At 44.6% G+C, this 16,267-nt stretch overlaps 1 protein-coding gene across 8 annotated transcripts in view; it reads right to left on the bottom strand.

The window, feature by feature from the left end:
- zc3h18 (zinc finger CCCH-type containing 18) overlaps positions 1-16,267 on the bottom strand; it is a 120,995-nt gene that overhangs the window by 48,075 nt on the left and 56,653 nt on the right. The window lies entirely within an intron of this gene.

The following is a 16,267-nucleotide window of genomic DNA, read 5'->3' on the forward strand; positions in this document are numbered from 1 at the left end:
CCTAGCATACATGTTTACATTGATTTAACCAGAGCTGGTCTTTGACTTGATGCTGATGAAAGGAAGGAAGATATAACTTGGGCATAACATATTGGCTTTGGTCTTTGATTTGTTAAGAAACATTGGAAACTTGCCCAAGTTGGGGATCAAATGCTTACACCACACATTTAGCTGTGGCGATGGAGCAACAAACAAGTATATATACTTCTGGAAATTCCACTTGGAATGATGTTTCTGAACTGAAAGACAAGAGTCTACTGGCTGTGCCAATGTTAAAATTAAATACAATTGTACAAACTGGAAGATTTGATATGTTGGGCAAGAGCCCACATGGAAGATTTAAAAAATCATAGTTGATTTGGGTTCACTGAAAGATCTATAAGTATAATCCATAGTTAAATATTTGGGAAATGCCAGTGTTTCTGCAGCACAATAGAAATATCACTAAGTGCATGCCTAATCATGGCCAAAGGCTTTACTTGGGAACACCTGCATCAAGTTACTTGGGAGTAGAAAAATAGATTCCCTTGAATGTCTATGACCTAAATGTATTCAATGGAGTACAGCCAAGATTTGGCTGATGTTATATGGCAAAGTCTATGCATGATCTTACAAATGCAAAATTTCAGATATAGTAATAATGAAACACAATAGAATGCAGTTTAATTTAGATGAAGAGAAAAAAATCCTAAGAACGAAACATTCATTATTCTTCAAATCAATCCGAATTCATGAGGACAGAACAGACTCACAGCATTAAAAAAGAGAGCAAAAAACATAAGGATACAAAGTGTAAAAGGTTAGGCTAAAAGATTAACTTGGGAAGTTAGGATAATTTAGTTAGCCATAGCAAAACTACGGCCCAGCCCCTTGCATGAGAGATAAGAGAATCTTATCCATCCTGAGAGAAAGCATCTGAGAGGGGGAGTATGATACCGTGAAAGATTGAAAGATACAGAGGATAAATGATTGCTATGAAAGCAAGACCAGTTATATTACTTAAAAAACTGTGTGCATGGAAATACATGAGCAGTACATGAGCTACAGTTAGAGTCAGTCATACAAACTAAAAAAATGCCCTTCATCCGTGCCAACCAAGATGCCCATCTAACTGCCCCATTTACCTGCATTTGGCCTATACTTCTTATTCATGCACTTGTCCAAATGACTATTAAATGTAATTGTACCTACCTCAACTACTTCCTCTGGCAGCGTTCCATATACCCACCACCTCTGTGTGTAAATGTTACCCCTTATGTTCTTATTAATTTTTTCCCCTCTCACAAGCCTATGCCCTATAGTTCTTGATTCCCCTACATTTGGATGCCATTAACTAATGGTGTCTTGTATGGATCAGTGCTAGGAATTGAAAAGGCTTGCAACCGGAGCACAAGGCAGCCATTGCAGACAATGATGCAAGGAGGAACTTCTTCACCCAGTGCTCAGTACCTTGAATACACTGCCTAAGAGAGTGATTTAAACTGGGTCACTGACAGCATTTATGAAGTCTTTAGATGAGCTGGTAAATTTTGTTTCGCCTTCCATCAGTGAGGAATGCGGAGGAGTCACTGTGGTGGATGTTCATGTTAAAGTGTATTTTGTGTGTTCTGTTACTTTTTATTGGTATATAACTGTATGGCAAATGAAATTCCTCATATCAAATGCTGGGGAATGGGATGAATACATAAGGATACCCCTTGGTTGGCGTAAACAGGTTGGGTCAAATGCACAGTTGTACGACCATGATTATGCGCACACATGGAAAACTTGTTAAGTATTCAGTAGGCATGTAGAATTAGTTACATACCACATACTGGAATCAGAATTGGCAACAGAACCCTGCCCTGAAGGATCTTATAGAATCAATTAGTGTTTTTGGGGCTGTAACTTTATTCGGTACAATTCTGAATTAAGCAGATTTAACAAGACCAATTTCACATTTTACCACAATAACCGTTGCTATACTCAAAGTAAGCAACTATGCCACTACTGATTCTTTCTTCACACTCAACTATAACATTCTGCAAATTTAAGTCACATTCACACAATTATAAATGATATTTTCAGGAGCTCCTAATTAGCAGCCTGTGAAGCAACAGATTCACTATCATAGGTTATAGTTCAAACACAGTAATAACTTGATCATATGCTCACCAATACTTAATTATGGGAGAGAGAGGAAACTACAGATATTGCAGGGAAAAAAAACTGCTGGTGGAACTCAGTGGGTCAAGCAGCATCTGTGGAGGGTGGGATGATTACTGTTTCAGAATGAGACCATGCATTAGGATTGAGAGTGTAAAAGGAAGATAGCCATTACAAAGAGATGAGGGAGGAGGGGCTAAGAAGTGGCTGCACGGTAACCTAGTCTAGAAGGTTGGTGCACATGGGATCCAAGGTAGGCTGGCTAATTGTATCCAATATTGGCCTGGTGATAGGAGGCAGGTGCGACAATGGAAAGATGTTTTTCTGATTAAATATCTATGACTAGTCGAGTACTGCAGGGATTGGTGTTGCGACCATTATTCTCTGAGATATATATTAACGACATGGATGGAAATTTGTCGATGCCGCAAAGCGGGTGGTATTGCTAATAGCTTGGAAGGTTGCCTAATGATACAGCAAAACATAGATCAGATGGAAAGATGGTTACAAAAAGGCTGATGGAATTTAATCCCAACACGTCAGAGCTATTCAATACGACACAATGGCACAGCTAGTAGAGCTGCTGCCTTACAGCGCTAGATACCCCTGTTCAAACCTGACTTTGGATGTCGTCTGTGTGGAGATTGCATGTTCTCTTTATGACCATGGCGGTTTCCTCCTGGTGCTCTGGCTTCTACCTATTTCCCATAGACGTGCAGGTTTGTACGTTAAATGGCTGCTGTAAATTGCACTTGATGTTTAGGAAGTGGATGAGAAAGTGGGATAATGTAGAAGTAGTGTGAACTGGGTGATCAATGGGCCAGTGCCTATTTCTATGTTTAGTTCAGAGATACAGAACCTTCAACCCACGAGTCCATGCCGACCAAGTTAGTATTCCGGGCTACTCCCATTTGCTTGCATTTGGCCCATATCCCTTAGGATAGAGCCCATTGACCTTTACTATCCATATATCTGTCCAGTGTTAGATGCTACATTTTGGAAGTTCAGTACATGTCAGACATATGCAATAATCCAGGGTGATACGGTGTGGGGATGGTCCATTTAGGTTTGCAAAACCCAAGTCAGGGTTGGTAGTGGTGTTCCACCTGGCAGAGCGGAAGCTGTCCGGTTGTTTTGGGTCGTACAGGAGTTGAACGCCAGTGGCAGTGCCATCTGGGTTAGTTGAACGGTAGCCCCAGGTGGTGCTGTGGCAATTAAAGTCTCCAGCGTACATGCAGGGCGAACCAAAGGCGGGGATGGAGTCTTTGTGAAGCCTGGTAGAAGGTGGCTTGTATACATTGATGACAGTGACACCTTCGACTTGCGTTGCCGCCCATTCCACGTCGGAGTCAGGAGGGGACGTTGCAATCGCTTTCCATTTTGCTGTGTTCCTTACAAAAGTGGCAATCCCGTGGGTGTCGCTCTCAGTGTAGGCAGCCAGGGTATAACCAAGGATCTTCAGGTGGGAGTTGTCACTTTTGTGAGTCTCTTGGAGCAGGATTGCAGCGACTTTGTGGGTCTGTAGCAGATGTTCAATGATGGGGGTCTTTGCCTTGGTAAGGCCTTCCGCATTCAGCTGCAGCAGGGTGATGTCATCCGGTTCGACATCCGTAGGTGCCCGCCCTAAGAAGGGCGCATGCTCCGGGTTGACGCCAAGCTGCAGCGACTGAGGTTGCATTTGGGCTGCAAGCTGTTTTTTCGGCTTCTGCTGTCTCTGTTTGTTGTCGTTCACCTCACTGGGGTCAGTTGACAGGGCTCACCACGAGGAGGTCGACAACATGAGCCCTGAGCACCATTTCACCCTGGATCACTTCCCGAAATCACAACATCGTCCATCTTTGATTATCCCGGACAACCCCATCGAGCCGGTCTCAACTAAACCTGCGAAGAGGTGGAATTTTCGCAAGGCCAGGTGGGACCAGTTCACAAGTCTGATGGACCTCTGGATCGATAGCATTCACACCCCCACCAACCTGGACAATGCCTACTCAGCCCTCTGCAAACTCATCAGGGCAGCAAAGAGTTCCATTCCTCTCGGCTATCATCGCCGGTACATCCCCACATGGGATGGAGAGTGCAACGCATGCTACGACGCATTCCTGTACGCTGAACCTGGCGAAGAGGCTGCCTCCAAGGCTGCGGAACTGACAAACTGCCTTGACAAGAAGCGTAGAGAGCGGTGGGAAGAGACAGTCCAAGGAATCGACTTCACACACTCCAGTAGGGTGGCGTGGAAGACCTTCAATCGCCTGATCGGTCGAAGTACCCGCCCAAAGCATTGTCCTGTCACGGCCAACTCCATCGCCCACCAGTTCCTGGCCAATGGCCACTCCAGACGTGCACAAGAACCATACTCGTTCTGTCAAACAGGAATCCACTAATCTTTGGAAAGCTCCAGGCGCTGATGGCCTCCTGTTAGCACTCTTTTCCTCTGCAGAATTTTCTACTGTCATCTCTCAACTGAAATGTGAAAAAGCTCAGGGTCCTGATAACATCCCCCCAGAATTCCTGAAACACTGCGATCCTAAATGCCTGGCCTGGTTCCGTGAGTTTTACTCCTCTTGCCTCATTGGTCAGTCCATTCCGAAGATCTGGCGGAAAGCCACCGTCATTGCGCTACCAAAAACAAACAAGCCTGCGGATGACCCAAGGAACTATCGGCCCATCTCACTCCTCTGTGTCCCGTACAAGCTCCTCGAACGGCTTCTCCTGGCCCGGCTCGATCCAATCCTTGACCCTCAACTACCCGCTGAACAAGCCGGATTTCGGCGTGGACGCTGCACCACCCACCAAATAGTCAAGCTGACCATTGACATCGAAGACAGTTTCGAAAAGAGTCACAAGGCGGGCATCACACTGGTGGACCTCACTGCCGCTTATCACTGTGGCACCAGGGCTTGATCTTCAACCTCCTCTGAACCATCCCTGACTGTCATTTAGTGCGGTTCGTTACCAACCGCAGTTTTGTACTCAAGACCAGCGATGGACAATCTAGCCGACTGCGACGCCTAAGAATCGGAGTCCCCGAAGGCTCGGTACTGGCCCCCATGCTCTTCAATGTCTATATCAGCGATCTGCCACGCACGACCTCACGCCAGTATGGATACGCAGATGACTTGGCCCTACTGCACTCGGACAAGAGTTGGTCAAATGTTGAGGATGGGTTCTCGGCGCATATGGAACTTGTCGCGGGCTACCTTAAGACCTGGAGACTAAAACTGAGTATGGCAAAAACCACCACAACGGCCTTTCACCTGAACAACAAGGCAGCTCAACGCCAGCTAACCGTCACCCTCGATGGGTCACCCCTACCCTACAACCCATTTCCTACATATCTCAGGGTGAAACTAGATCGGCAGCTGACCTACAAGCAACACCTTGAAGCTGCAAGGCCCCATTGGACGTCAAACATCCTTTGCACCACCTCGCCCAGGACTCACAGCAACTGGGAACTCAACGCCTGTCATCTCGTCACCCTTTCTCCCGTCATGCAGCGACCCTCTGTGGCTCCGGTTTCAACATACTAGGAGCGTGGAGAACCAGCTGGGAACAGACATCGCGACCTCCTCAATTCACTGTTGCACCGAACACCACAGCCCCGCAAAGAGTGGGTCGCCCTGAACCGGCTCCGCACAGGGGTCGGCCGGTTCATCGCCAACATGCATCGTTGGGGGATGCATTCATCAGCAGCCTGCGTGTGTGGAGCAGACCAGCAAACAGCGCAGCACATGATTTTCGACTGCATTGTCCTCCGTCCCCCTGGTGGCGGGGTAGACCTCACGGCCCTTGACAACAGCACATTGGACTGGCTACAGCTCCTGGAGGGCATTACGTAATTTCTGCTGCCTCAAACGCAAGATATGCAATAATGGTGGTATGCTAAGGAATTCTGCTGGACAGAGAAACTAGGGGGTCTGTCCAGTTCCCTGAAAGTATCCCTGCAGGTGGAAAGGTGGTGAAGAAGCTATGTGGCATGTTTGAGTCAAGGCATAGAATATAAACAGTTAGGACGTTTTGTTGCAACGTTACAAAACCACTGGTTTTGTAAGTATTATGTGTAACAAATTGCCTTCATATTCTTCTTCAAAGTGAACAGAAAGTGGGCAAGGGAATGACAGATAGAATTTAACTCAAATAAGTGCGAACAAATGCATTTCGAGAATTTAAACCAGGTTAGGACATACACAGTGACTGGCAGAGCCCTGGGGAATGTTGTGTTCAGAGACCAAGGGCTACAAAAACATAGTTTCCTGATTGTGGCAACACAGGCTAGACAGAATGGTGAAATCGGCATTTGGCATGCATGCCTTCATTTGATGAAGCATCAAGTACCTTGAAATCCCACACCACGAGGTTTAGGGCAGCTACTTTCCCACAAAAGTTAGGTTCTTGAACCAATCAGCACTGCGCTAACCTTACCCCGACAATAGAGCACGACAGACCACCTCTTGCACTATGAACTTGTTTTTTTTTCAATTATGTTTTTGCACTAATGTCTTGTTTCTTGCAGTCTTCTCTTTAGAATTTTATTTTCATTTAAAAATATTTATTTTTTGTGGACTTATCCCAGCCAATGTACCTGCGATACCGCTACAAAATCTTTCATTGTACCTGTACCTACTGTACTCGTGATAATAATCAGAACTTGAAAGTAGGAGGGAGGTGATCCGAGGGGTAAATATTTTGCACACGGTAGTTGATATCTGGAATGAGCTGCCAGAGGAGGTGGAGGAGGCAGGAACAGTAACACCATTTAAGAGCGGGGCACAAAGGGATTAAGTGCAGACAAGTAGATTAGTACAGATAGGCATGATGGTCAGCAGAAGCAGGGAACCAAATGGCCTGTTTCTGTGCTGCATAACTCTATGACTTTATCTTGCAAAGTTTGTTAATAGTTTCAATTTAGGATTCTGAAATGCAATTCAGATAGGTACATACAGGAAAACTGAAATTCCGTCTGAATTATCTCTGATTTCTGGCAATACAATGTACGCATAATGCTCTAACATTGTCAATGTAGGTTGTCAAAAGACGTTCAATTCTGTCTAGCCATAAAAAGGCATGCATGTATCACATTTTTCAGCATCAATTGAAAATAGTTATTTTCTTCTGGGGATGTAAATGACATAATGCACTTCATTCAAAGTGTAGGGTGGTGGCAAATTAACTGGGCTAATGGCGATTGAGACTGGTGAGACACCACCCACAAACACATTTAAGTAATCTGTCAAAGCCGCTGCTGCTTGCTGCGTCACACTGATGCACATTTACTTGAAAAGCCCGAAGGCAGAAAATAGGAACATTAATTAAACCAGCCTTTGATTTTTTAAATATCTTGATTCTGTCATGCAGTTATGCGCCACCTCAATGATTGAGGAGGGGGATTATATGCGAACCAGAAGAAAAAAAATATAACTATTAAACAAGAACTGGTACATTTGAATCAGAATCAGGGAGTGCAAGGAGCCTATGGGGCGGCCATTTGAGGCGTGGTGCTTACTGGAGTATTTAACACTTTTTCCTTGAGGAGCACAATGAATAATTAAATAGCTTTAGTCAAGTTTAAAAGTAATATAAATCAGCGTCTGACATATTTTGCCGAAACATCAAGGCTGTGTGGAGACGTGCATGGGTTACATGCATCAGGACACACCAATCAATTTCGCAGCATGGAATCACAGATTGATGCAAGAGACGTCATTCACCTCCGGGTGAAAAATTTCCCCTTCGGCCATCAGATGACGTATTTGAAGCCTGGCACCAAACATCCGGTAAAGATTTACAATTAATCTGCAAATTTTCAGTAGTGTTTATACAATTCCATGTAACTATTGGATTTGCTTTCAACATCAGATCATAGGAAATTGTGACACACTTTTTGTATTTTTAATTGTCTCTCCGATTCTTTTGGGAATTGCCTCAAATCCCATTCGTCTGGTGACCAACCACCACACACCTCCATCCGAGTCACCGGTCAGTTTCAAATTTTACAAAAAGTCTTCATTTTTTGAATCTCTGGCAAACTGTTCTGCTGTGAAAACCAGAGAACATAAGTTTAAGGTGAGAGGGCAAAGATTGAAAAAATAACCTGATGGGCAACCTTTTCACTCATAGGGAGGTGGGTACATAGAATGAGCTACCAGTGGAAGTATGTGAGGCAGGTACAATAATCACATTTAAAAGACATTTGGACAGATACGTGGAGAAGAAAGGTTTGGATGGAGCATTTTGGTCAGCATGGATGAGTTGGGCCATGTTTTATGATTCTCTGACTCTTAACGTAATAGCAGAAGGCCATTTGGCCCTTCATGCCTGTTTTGCCATTTGATGCAATCAAGGCTGATTTTTTTACCTCCACTACAAATTCCCTCATTTGCTTAATAGCTAAAAATCTATCAACTGTTGACATCAAGCTTATGTGTTCTAGAGTTCCCCATGTTCTTTTGATCCTTCAGTCAGGAAGGATCCGTCAAGCCGCTCCACAGAGGACGCCATATCCTCTGCACTCCACCTGAGTCTGGCACATCTGGAGGAGAAGAACACATATGTGCAAATGCTGTTCTTGGACTTCAGTTCAGCATTCAACACGATCATCCCTCAGCACTTGGTAAGCAAATTGGGTCCATTGGGCCTTAGCACCCCCTTGTGTAACTGGCTACTGGACTTCCTCATTGACAGACCCCAGTCTGTGTGAGTTGGAAACAACATCTCCAACATCATCTCTCTAAGCACCGCGGTGTTCCCCTCAGGGCTGTGTCCGGAGTCCACTGCTGTTTACCCTGATGACCCACGACTGTTGTGCCAGGTTCAGTACAAACCACATCATGAAGTTCGCGGATGACACAACAGTGGTGGGCCTTATCCGGGACGACAATGAACTGGCTTACAGGGAGGAGGTGAAACAACTGGTGGACTGGTGCAACACGAGCAATCTGGTCCTGAATGTCGACAAAACAAAGGAGATCATGGTTGACTTCAGGAGAAACCGGCGCAGGCACACACCACTCCACATCACTGTGGAGGTAGTCAGTAGCACTAGGTTCCTGGGGGTGCAGATCACAGACAGCCTGACCTGGTCCTTAAACACTGCATCTCTAGTCAAGAGAGCCCAGCAGCGGTTGCACCTTCTGCGCCGGATGAGAAGAGCACACCTTCCCCCATCCCATCCTCACCACTTTCTACAGAGGCACTATAGAGAGCATACTGACAACTGCATCTCTGTCTGGTTTGGGAACTATAAAAAGCCTCAGACTGGAAGTCTGTGCAGAGTGGCGAGGACGACTGAGAAAATCATCGGGACTTCACTTCTTTCCATCCAGGACATTGCGTGACCAAGGCCAAAAACATTATTAAAGACCTCACCCATCTCCATCATGGACTGTTCACCCTGCTGCCCTCTGGTCAAAGGTACTGTAGCATACGGAGCAGAACAGCCAGGTTCTGCAATAGCTTCTTCCCCCGAGCCATCAGACAATTTTGAATTCGCAATAATCCGCTGCCATTACTTTATGTGCGAGTTATTTATTTATTTTCTAGTCAATTTTTATTATTTGGTGTTACATTGTGAGCCAGATGCAATGGAATTTCATTCAAATATGCACTCGTCTGGTGCATCATTTTGAATGACAATAAAGTTATATTCATTCATTCATTCATTCAGGAATTTAGGTTCTTAAGTCTCATTGCTGGTACCATTCCAGTAAGACTCCTCTGCATTTTTACTTCGGGCCGGCAAAGAACTGAAAATGTATAGAAATTGTTTTTACATTCCCAAGGAAGCTGCAATTTTCTCCACAGTCCCATTTATGTTACATTGAAGATAGTTCTTGATTCTTCCTGCTAAAATGTATCACTATACATCTGCGTTAAACAGAAGGTCACTCATCTCTCTGAGCCTGCCCTACATGCATCAAATCATGGCTGATCTACCCATGTCATTTTACAGCTCTGTCGTCTTACCCTTCGATTCTCTAATACCCAGAAATCTTCTGATGTTTGATCTGAACGAACACCATGACTAAACCTCCAGAGTCCTCCAAGGTGGAAATCACAAAGGTTCAGCCCCAACTGAAATTGCTTCACACCTCAGGCTCAAAATGCTACGTAATTCAAAAACTGGCCTCCAGCCCAAAGGAAACACCTTCCCTGTATCTATGTGTAGGAAAGAACTGCAGATGCTCAATGTCTTACCAACAGTGAACATGTTCTTTGAGGAGAGACCAAGCAGAGTGGGCCTATACTCCCTCAGAATCAGAATAACATATTGTCAGACCATGAGAGACAGAGAATGAGAAAATGAGAATTAATAGCATATATTGGAAAGAACTGCAGATGCTGGTTTAAATCGAAGGTAGACATAAAATGCTGGAGTAACTCAGCAGGTCAGGCAGCATCTCTGGAGAGAAGGAATGGGTGACGTTTCGGGTCTAGACCCTTCTTCAGACTGATGTTAGGGGAGGGGGCAGGACAAAGATAGAATGTAGTTGGAGACAGTAAGACTAGTGGGAGAACTGGGAAGGGGGAGGGGATGGAGAGAAAAAGCACGGGCTATCTGAAGTTGGAGAAGACAATGTTCATACCGCTGGGGTGTAAACTTCCCAAGCGAAATATGCGGTGCTGTTCCTCCAATTTGCACTGGGCCTCACTCTGACAATGGAGGAGGCCCAGGACAGATTGGGTAAGGGAGGGGGAGTTGAAGTGCTGAGCCACCAGGAGATCAGGTAGGATAAGACGGACTGAGCGGAGGCGTTCAGCAAAACGATCGCCGAGCCTGCGCTTGGTCTCGCCGATGCAGAGAAGTTGACACCTGAAACAGCGGATACAGTAGACGAGGTTGGAGGAGGTGCAAGTGAACCTCTGCCTCACCTGGAAAGGCTATTTGGGTCCTTGGATGGAGTCAAGGTGGGAGGTAAAAGGAGAGGTTGCAGGGGAAAGTACCTGGGGAGGTAGTGGTTTGGGTGGGAAGGGACAAGTTGGCCAGGGAGTTTCAGAGAGAATGGTCTCTGTGGAAAGCAGAAAGGGGTGGAGATGCGAAGATGTGGTCAGTAGTGGGATCCTGTTGGAGTTGCCGAAAATTTTGGAGGATTATATGCTGTATGCGACGGCTGATGGGGGTGGAAGGTGAGGACAAGGGCGACTCTGTCCTTGTTACGAATGGGGGGAGAGGGAGCTGCGGGATATCAAGGAGACCCTAGTGAGAGCCTCATCTATAATGGAAGAGGGGAACCTCAGTTTCCTAAAGAATGAGGACATCTCCGATGCCCTGGTAAGGAACACCTCACAGATGCGGCGTAGACGGAGGAATTGGGAGATGGGGATAGAGTCTTTACAGGAAGCAGGGTGGGAAGAAGTGTAGTCTAGATAGCTATGGGAGTCAGTAGGTTTGTAGTAGATGTCCGTCAATAGTCTGTTTCCTGTGATGGAGACTGTGAGATCTAGAAGCGGTAAGAAGATGTCAGAGATGGTCCAAGTGAATTTTGAGTGCAGGCTGGAAATTAGTGGAGTTGATGAAGTCAGTGAGTTCTGCATGGGTGCAGGAGGTAGCACCAATGCAGTTGTCAATGTAGCGGAGGTAGAGTTCAGGGATAGGGCCAGTGTATGCCTGGAACAGGGATAGTCCGACATACATTAATGACTTGGATGAAGGGATTAAAAGTACCATTAGCGAATTTGTAGAGGATACAAAGCTGGGTGGTAGTGTGAACTGTGAGGAAGATGCTGAGGTTGCAGGGTGACTTGGACAAGTTGTGTGAGTGGGCGGATGTATGGTAGATGCAGTTTAATGTGGATAAGTGTGAGGTTATCCACTTTGGTGATAAGAATAGGAAGGCAGATTATTATCTGAATGGTGTCAAGTTAGGAAAAGGGGACGTATAACGAGATCTGGGTGTCCTAGTGCATCAGTCACTGAAAGGAAGCATGCAGGTACAGCAGGCAGTGAAGAAAGTCAATGGAATGTTGGCCTTCATAACAAGAGGAGTTGAGTATAGGAGCAAAGAGGTCCTTCTGCAGTTGTACAGGGCCCTAGTGAGACCGCACCTAGAGTACTGTGTGCAGTTTTGGTCTCCAAATTTGAGGAAGGATATTCTTGCTATTGAGAGCGTGCAGCATAGGATTAGTAGGTTAATTCCCGGAATGGCGGGACTGTCATATGTTGAAAGGCTGGAGCGACTAAGCTTGTCTACGCTGGAATTTAGAAGGATGAGAGGGGATCATATCGAAACATATAAGATTATTAAGGGGTTGGACACGTTAGAGGCAGGAAACACGTTCCCAATGTTGGGGGAGTCCAGAACCAGGGCCACAGTTTAAGAATAAGGGATAGGCCATTTAGAACGGAGATGAGGAAAAACTTTTTCAGTCAGAGAGTTGTAAATCTGTGGAATTCTCTGCCTCAGAAGGCAGTGGAGGCCAATTCTCTGAATGCATTCAAGAGAGAGCTAGATAGAGCTCTTAAGGATAGCGGAGTCAGGGGGTAGGGTATGGGGAGAAGGCAGGAACGGGGTACTGATTGAGAATGATCAGCCATGATCACATTGAATGGTGGTGCTGGTTCGAAGGGCCGAATGGCCTACTCCTGCACCTATTGTTTATCCTACAAAGAGGCAGGCATAGCTGGGGCCCATGCGAGTGCCCATAGCTACGCCTTGGATTTGGAGGAAGTGGGAGGAGTCAAAGGAGAAGTTTTTGAGGGTAAGGACTAGCTCTGCTACATGGAGAAGTGTATTGGTAGATGGAAATTGGCTGTTACTGCAGTCGTGGAAGAAACAGATGGCTTTTAGACCCTCCAGGTGGGGGATGGAGGTGTAGTGATTGGACATCCATAATCTATAATAGATTCCCTGTATCTAGCCAGTTAACCCTTTCAGAATGTTGTCCTCTTCTAATCTCCAGAGAACGGAGTACAAGTCAATCGTTCCTATGCAGAAAACTCACCAAGCCTCAAACCACTCCAATTAATTTCCACTGCACTGCATCTATAACAAGCAAATCCTTTCAAGTCAAGTTGTTTATTATCATATGCATAAATATGGTGAGATACATGCACAATGAAAGTCTTGCTTATGGCAGCTTCACAGGCTTGACTAACACACAACATAAATTATAAAATTATATCTAAATTCTACAAGATAGTGAAAAGAAAAAGACTGTAAATAAACATGAGTGCAAAAATTCACAATCAGAAAACAAATCCAAGTAGTGCACGAGTTGGTCCACAGTGTTCCATTGCTGAGGTAGGATTTGAGCTATGCAGGTCAGTTCAAGAACCTGAGGGTTGTAGGAAAGTACATTAAGTGGTGGAGGAACTCAACGGGTCAGGCAGTATCTGTGGAGGGAATGGACAGTAACTTTTTGGGTCAGGACCCTTCTTCAAACTGAAAAATAAATGACTTGATCAGTCTAAAGGCGACCTCGATCTAAAATGTCGCCTGTTCATTCCATCCGCAGATGCTGCCTGACCCACTGAGTTCCTCCAGCACCTTGTGTTTTGTTCAAGATTCCTGTGATTGTGTTCCTTGTGTCTTACGTTGTAGGAAAGTATCTGTTCCAGAACTTTCTTGGATAGGACGACCAAACCTGTACACAATATTCCAATATTTGCAATAAAACTTGATATTCCTGTCAATTCCTCCCAATTCCTGTCAAAGATTATCATGTTATTTGTTCTCTTAATTGTCTTCAGCAACCTATGTGCAGGTTCACTTGGGTCTACTTGAACATCGATCCAGCTTCTCACCGTTTAACAAACACTCCATTTTTCTGTTGTATGCTTCAAAGTGAATAACTTCACATTTTTCCACATTATATTCCACTTGCCATGTTCTCACCCATTTACACTGCTTGTTTGCTTGAAGCCTCATTACATCTTCGACCCCACTCGCAATCGAACAGTTCAGCAAAAAACAATGGCAACACTCAACAGGTCTCTATTATCTTAATCCTAGATTATAGATCCATTACCCAGCATTATCTAAATGGAGAAAGGTTGTAGATGAGCAAAATACATAGGAATCCGTATAGTACCCAAATATCAAAATGCTAGCAGACAGATGCAGCAAGTGGTTTAGAAGGCTTTAGAAGTGGTATGTTGGCCTTTATTGCAAGAGGGATGGAATTTAAAAACAGGTAAATATTTTTACAATTGCTCAAAATACTGATAAGAGCCTACCTGGAGTATGGTGCACAATTTTGCTTCCTTTATTTAAGACAGGATATATTGGTATTGGAGTTAGTTCAAAATCAATTCACCACACCAAATCCTGCGATGAGAGGATTGTCCTATCAAATGCACAAGCTACCCCAAGATGCTAAAGGGAGCAAAGGAGAAGTATGCTGGTGAGATTTAAGCATCTTTGAGATTTAAGCATGAGTGGAGGATTATAGTTATATGGGGAGATTGGATAGGTTGGGTTTATTGTCACTGGGACATGGGAGATTGAGGGTTGACTTTAGAGGTTTATAAATTAGATGGGGCGTAGCTATGATACAGAGTCAGCATCTTTTTCCCATGACAGTGGAGCGCATGTGGGGATAGGTTTGAGGTAATTTAAAGATCTGAGGTTTTGGTTTTTCCACCACTATTCAGAGGGGGTGAATATCTGGAAAAAGCTGCCGGTGGTAGAGGTGGGAGGCACATAGAATTATAAAGTTAGAACTAGAACAATGCAACACATGAACAGGCCCTTCAGCCCACAATGTCTTTGTCGAAAATGATTCCAGGATTAAAATAATCTCATCTGCCTGCACGTGATCCATATCCCTCCATTCACTGCATATCCATGTGCCTATCTAAAAGTCTTTAAAATCATATCTGCCTCCACCATCATCCTGGCACCGTCCTCCAGACTCCATGAAATTATACACTGACAATGATCATGTTTCATTTTAACCTCCAAACCTTTGTCATCCTGAGTGAAAAACATTTTCTTAATCCTTTTACATAGCTCTGAATTATTTCCAGCAGTTAGTTATTTATAAGACTACTTTTAGATTTGTTTCTGTGCATCTATCACATTAGTACTATGGAGGGAGATTATGGGTCCCATTTCCAATGCTTGATTTTTACAACCTCAGGCTGTGTAACCTTCTCAACTGTTTCAATCCTAGATCTGTAAGCATGTTCCCATACAGTACAGTTGTGCACTGAAAGCATAGTAATGGTACTTTCAGCTTTAAACTCAACAGGAAGTAAGTACAGTATTACCTTAAGTATTATACAGTATTATACTTCCGTATTAAAAAAAAGCTAAAAGTTCAATACTGAATGAGTTAGAGGGATCACACTAAAGCTTACAGTGAAGGGCCTTCTGCAAGTTGTGAAAAGCACATGCCCATTCCTGGAACCTGCAAGGTAAATAGTCAAAAAAATATATACATCTTTAGCCACGGATCAAACAGGCTGGGGAATTTTTGTTTCAGAATGAGGCCACATGCAAATTGGAAGGAAAGGACCTCATATGGCACAAAGTGGGCACAGTGGCACAGTTGTAGCGTTGCTGGCTTATAGCGCCAGCGACCCAGTTTTGATCCTGACCAAGGGTGCTGTCTATATGGAAATTGAACATTCCCCCTGTGACCTTGTGGGTTTTTCTTTGGGTGCTCCGGGTTCCTCCCACACTCCAAAAACATAAATGTTTGTAGGTTAATTGGCTTTGGTAAAATTGTAAAATAATTGTCCTTAGTACGTAGGGTAGTGTTAGTGATCATTTGTTGGCGCTGACTCGGTGGGCCAAAAGGCTTGTTTTCCCGCTGTGCCTCTGAAGGCTAAAGTAAAGTCTACCCTAATGCCCATTTAATCTATTCTGGGACCCAGCACTGATCCCTGCGGCACACCGCTGGTCAACAGTCTCCAATCTGGAAAAACATCCCTCTGTCTCCATTCACCAAATCATTCTGTATCGAATTAGCTAGCTCACTCTGGATACCAAGTGTCTAACCTTTCTGACCTGCTTACCATGCATGGCCTTGTGAAAAACCTTGCAAAATTTCATATAGGCAATGTCCCCCTCTCTGCTCTCAGCAATCCCCTTAGTCACCTATTTTGAAACTCAATTTAATTCGTATGACATAATTTCCCATGCAGAAAGCCATGCTGACTATCTATGATCAGTCCATACTTTTC

Source organism: Rhinoraja longicauda, chromosome 6 (assembly GCF_053455715.1).
Source record: "Rhinoraja longicauda isolate Sanriku21f chromosome 6, sRhiLon1.1, whole genome shotgun sequence".
Lineage (NCBI taxonomy): Eukaryota > Metazoa > Chordata > Chondrichthyes > Rajiformes > Arhynchobatidae > Rhinoraja > Rhinoraja longicauda.